Here is a 5,314-nt window from a genome sequence, read left to right on the forward strand (position 1 = left end):
ATAAAAATGATTCTTGAAGCAAGAAAAAGCAGCAAAGAACAGAGCTTGCAAAAAAAAAAAAAATATAGGCGAAAAAAATAGAGAAAAAAAGAAAAAGCAAGCAGAAAAAGCCAAAGCTCTTAAAACCAAGAGGCAAGAGCAAAAAGCCAATAACCCTTAAAACCAAAAGGCAAGGGAAATAAGAAGGATCCCAAGGCTTTGAGCATCAGTGGATAGGAGGGCCTACAGGAATAAAATCCTGGCCTAAACGGCTAAACTAAGCTGTCCCTAACCATGTGCTTGTGGCGTGTAGGTGTCAAGTGAAAACTTGAGACTGAGCGGTTAAAGTCAAGGTCCAAAGCAAAAGAAGAGTGTGCTTAAGAACCCTGGACACCTCTAATTGGGGACTTTAGCAAAGTTGAGTCACAATCTGAAAAGGTTCACCCAATTATGTGTCTGTGGCATTTATGTATCCGGTGGTAATACTGGAAAACAAAGTGCTTAGGGCCACGGCCAAGACTCATAAAACAGCTGTGTTCAAGAATCATCATACTGAACTAGGAGAATGAATAACACTATCTAAACTCTGAGTTCCTATAGATGCCAATCATTCTGAACCTCAACGGATAAAGTGAGATGCCAAAACTATTCAAGAGGCAAAAAGCTACAAGTCCTGCTCATCTGATTGGAGCTATGTTTCATTGATAGTTTGGAATTTATAGTATATTCTATTCTTTTTATCCTATTTTGATTTTCAGTTGCTTGGGGACAAGCAACAATTTAAGTTTGGTGTTGTGATGAGTGGATAATTTATACGTTTTTTGGCATTGTTTTTAGTATATTTTTAGTAGAATCTAGTTACTTTTAGGGATGTTTTTAATAGATTTTATGTTAAATTCACATTTCTGGACTTTACTATGAGTTTGTGTGTTTTTCTGTGATTTCAGGTATTTTCTGACTGAAATTGAGGGACTTGAGCAGAAATCAGATTCAGAGGTTGAAAAAGGACTGCTAATGCTGTTGGATTCTGACCTCCCTGAACTCAAAATGGATTTTCTGGAGCTACAAAACTCGAAATGGCGCGCTTCCAATTGCGTTGGAAAGTAGACATCTAGGGCTTTCCATCAATGTATAATAGTCCATACTTTGGCCAAGAATGGACGACGTAAACTGGTGTTCAACGCCAGCTTTCTGCCCAAATCTGGCGTCCAGCGCCAGAAAAGGAGCCAAAACCAGAGTTGAACGCCGAAACTGGCACAAAAGCTGGCGTTCAACTCCAAGAAGGACCTCTACACGTGCAACACTCAAGCTCAGCCCAAACACACACCAAGTGGGCCCAGGAAGTGGATTTATGCATCAATTACTTACTCATGTAAACCTTAGTAGCTAGTTTATTATAAATAGGACCTTTTACTATTGTATTAGGTATCTTTGATCAGTTGTATGCTATCTTAGATTATGTTTGAGGGCTGGCCATCTCGGCCATGCCTAGACCTTTCACTTATGTATTTTCAACGGTAGAGTTTCTACACTCCATAGATTAAGGTGTGGAGCTCTGCTGTTCCTCAAAGATTAATGCAAAGTACTACTGTTCTCTATTCAATTCATCTTATTTCGCTTCCAAGATATCCATTCGCACCCAAGAACGTGATGAAGGTGATGATTATGTGTGACGCTCATCACCATCTCCCCTATGAACACGTGCCTGACAAACACTTCCATTCTATATGAAATAAGCTAGAATGAATATCTCTTAGATCTCCTAACCAGAATCTTCGTGGCGTAAGCTAAGATGATGGCGGCATTCAAGAGAATCCGGAAAGTCTAAACCTTGTCTGTGGTATTCCGAGTAGGATTTAATGATTGAATGACTGTGACGAGCTTCAAACTCGCGATTGTTGGGCGTTAGTGACAGACGCAAAAGGAGGGTGAATCCTATTCCAGCATGATCGAGAACCGACAGATGAATAGCCGTGCTGTGACAGGGTGCGTGAGCATATTATTCACTGAGAGGAGGGGATGTAGCCACTGACAACGGTGATGCCCTTGCATAAAGCCAGCCATGGAAAGGAGTAAGACTGATTGGATGAAGATAGCAGGAAAGCAGAGGTTCAGAGGAACGAAAGCATCTCCATTCGCTTATCTGAAATTCCTACCAATGAATTACATAAGTATTTCTATCCCTATTTTATTATATTAAATTCGAAAACACCATTATTCATTTATATCTGCCTAACTGAGATTTGCAAGGTGACCATAGCTTGCTTCATACCAATAATCTCCGTGGGATTCGACCCTTACTCACGTAAGGTAATACTTGGACGACCCAGTGCACTTGCTGGTTAGTTGTATCGAAGTTGTGAACTATGGTATTGGCACCATGTTCTTGGCGCCATTGCCAGGGAAAGAAAGAGCCATGAATTTTACATAATTAAAGTGTAATCACGATTACGCGTACCAAGTTGCTCACGTTGCCAGGGATTATTTGAGCCTGGACATCACAACTTCGTGCACCAAGTTTTTGGCGCCGTTGCCGGGGATTGTTCGAGTTTGGACAACTGACGGTTCATCTTGTTGCTCAGATTAGGTAATTTTCTTTTTATTTTGTTTTCAAAAAAATTTTTCAAAAATATTTCAAAATTTTCTCCTTTGTTTTCGAAAAAAAAAATTATAAAAATGTTTTCAAAAATAAATTATTCTATGGCTTCAAAATTTTTAAGAATGAATTCTAGTGTTTCATGGAGCATGTTGAAGCCTGGCTGGCTGTAAAGCCATGTCTAATTCCTTTGGGAATGAGTATGTCAGGCGTGTCATGTCTGAGTTACATACTAAAGCTTGGCTGGCTATTAAGCCATGCCTGACCCTTTGATTGGAGCTTTAGAGCATAAGATTCCTGGAATTCATATTAAAAATTTTGGAATCCTTATTTTCTTTTTCAAAATAATTTTTCGAAAAATATAAAATAAAAATCCAAAAAAAAATTAGAGAACCATAAAAATCAAAAATATTTTTGTGTTTATTGTTTGAGTCTTGAGTCATGTTATAAGTTTGTTGTCAATTGCATGTGCATCTTGCATTTTTCGAAAATTCATGCATTCATAGTGTTCTTCATGATCTTCAAGTTGTTCTTAGTAAGTCTTCTTGTTTGATCTTGATGATTTTTTGTTTTGTGTTGTATGGTGTTTTTCATATGCATTCTTGAATTCTTAGTGTCTAAGCATTAAAGAATTCTAAGTTTGGTGTCTTGCATGTTTTTTTTGCATTAAAAATTTTTCAAAAATGTGTTCTTGATGTTCATCATGACCTTCATAGTGTTCTTGGTGTTCATCTTGACATTCATAGCATTCTTGCATACATTCATTGTTTTGATCTAAAAATTTCATGCATTGCATCATTTTTAGTGTTTTTCTCTTTCATCATAAAAATTTCAAAAATCAAAAAAATATCTTTCCCTTTTTCTTCTCATCAAATTCGAAAATTTGAATTGACTTTTTCAAAATTTTTAAAAATCTAGTTGTTTCTCATGAGTCAAATCAAATTTTCAATTTGAAAATCTTATCTTTTTCAAAAATCAAATCTTTTTCAAAATTCTTAGTTATTTTCGAAAATTCAAAAAATATTTTTCAAAAATCTTTTTCTTATTTTTATACCAAATTTTCGAAAATAACAATAACAATTAATGTTTTGATTCAAAAATTTCAAGTTTGTTACTTGCTTGTTAAGAAAGATTCAAACTTTAAGTTATAGAATCATATCTTGTGATTTCTTGTGAATCAAGTCATTAATTGTGATTTTAAAAATCAAATCTTTTTCAAAAACTGATTTCTATCATATCTTTTCAAAAATATCTTCTCATCTTATCTTTTTCAAAAATCTAATTTCAAAATATCTTTTCTAACCTCCTAACTTCTTATCTTTTCAAAATTTGTTTCAACTAACTAACTAACTTTTTGTTTGTTTCTTAACTTTTTCAAAACTACCTAACTAACTCTCTCTCTCTAATTTTCGAAAATATCTTCCCTCTTTTTCAAAAATTTCTTTTTAATTAACTAATTATTCTTATTTTTATTTTTGATTTAAAAAAAATATTTTCAAAAAATTACTAACCTTTTTCAAAAACTATTTTCGAAAATCACTAACTCTTTTTCAAAAATTATTTTCGAAAAATCTCCCTCTCCCATCCTATTCTATTTATTTATTCATCTACTAACATCTCATCTCACATCTCTGCCATCCTCACAGTTGTGTTTCTTTTTTTACATCACACTCTTTGTCTCCCTCTTTTCTTCCACTCACAAAGGGATCCCTATACTGTGGTATAAAGGATCCATATTATTATTATTATTTTTTCTGTGCCCTCTTCTTTGTCATATGAGCAGGAGCAAGGACAAGAACATTCTTGTTGAAGAAGATCCAGAACCTGAAAGGACTCTGAAGAGAAAATTAAGAGAAGCTAAAATACAACAATCCAGAGATAACCTTTCAGAAATTTTCGAAAGGGAAGTGGAGATGGCAGCCAAAAATAATAATAATGTAAGGAAGATGCTTGGTGACTTTACTGCACCTAATTCCAATTTACATGGAAGAAACATCTCCATTCCTGCCATTGGAGCAAACAACTTTGAGCTGAAACCTCAATTAGTTTCTCTGATGCAGCAGAACTGCAAGTTTCATGGACTTCCATCTGAAGATCCCTTTCAGTTCTTAACTGAATTCTTGCAGATATGTGATACTGTTAAGACTAATGGAGTAGCTCCTGAAGTCTACAGGCTCATGCTTTTCCCTTTTGCTGTAAGAGACAGAGCTAGATTATGGTTGGATTCTCAACCCAAAGACAGCCTGAACTCTTGGGATAAGCTGGTCACGGCTTTCTTAGCCAAGTACTTTCCTCCTCAAAAGCTAAGCAAGCTTAGAGCTGATGTTCAAACCTTCAGACAGAAAGAAGGTGAATCCCTCTATGAAGCTTGGGAAAGATACAAACAGTTGACCAAAAAGTGTCCTTCTGACATGCTTTCAGAATGGACCATCCTGGATATATTCTATGATGGTTTATTTGAGCTATCAAAGATGTCACTGGACACTTCTGCAGGTGGATCCATTCACCTAAAGAAAATGCTTGCAGATGCTCAAGAACTCATTGACATGGTTGCTAATAACCAGTTCATGTACACTTCTGAAAGGAATCCTGTGAGCAATGGGACGCCTATGAAGAAGGGAGTTCTTGAAGTTGATACTCTGAATGCCATATTGGCTCAGAATAAAATATTGACTCAGCAAGTTAATATGATCTCTCAGAGTCTGCATGGAATGCAAGCTGCATCCAACAGTACTCAAG

General features: G+C 35.7%; 1 non-coding gene across 1 annotated transcript; it reads right to left on the bottom strand.

Annotated features, from left to right (window-relative positions):
* Nucleotides 1-4,884: 4,884 nt before the first annotated feature.
* On the bottom strand, nt 4,885-4,992 carry LOC112787376 (small nucleolar RNA R71). The gene has a single exon (XR_003194792.1). It is a non-coding gene; the product is annotated as a small nucleolar RNA R71 (small nucleolar RNA).
* Between the last annotated feature and the right edge of the window lie 322 nt (nt 4,993-5,314).

Source organism: Arachis hypogaea, chromosome 20 (genome assembly GCF_003086295.3).
Source record: "Arachis hypogaea cultivar Tifrunner chromosome 20, arahy.Tifrunner.gnm2.J5K5, whole genome shotgun sequence".
Classification (NCBI taxonomy): Eukaryota; Viridiplantae; Streptophyta; class Magnoliopsida; order Fabales; family Fabaceae; genus Arachis; species Arachis hypogaea.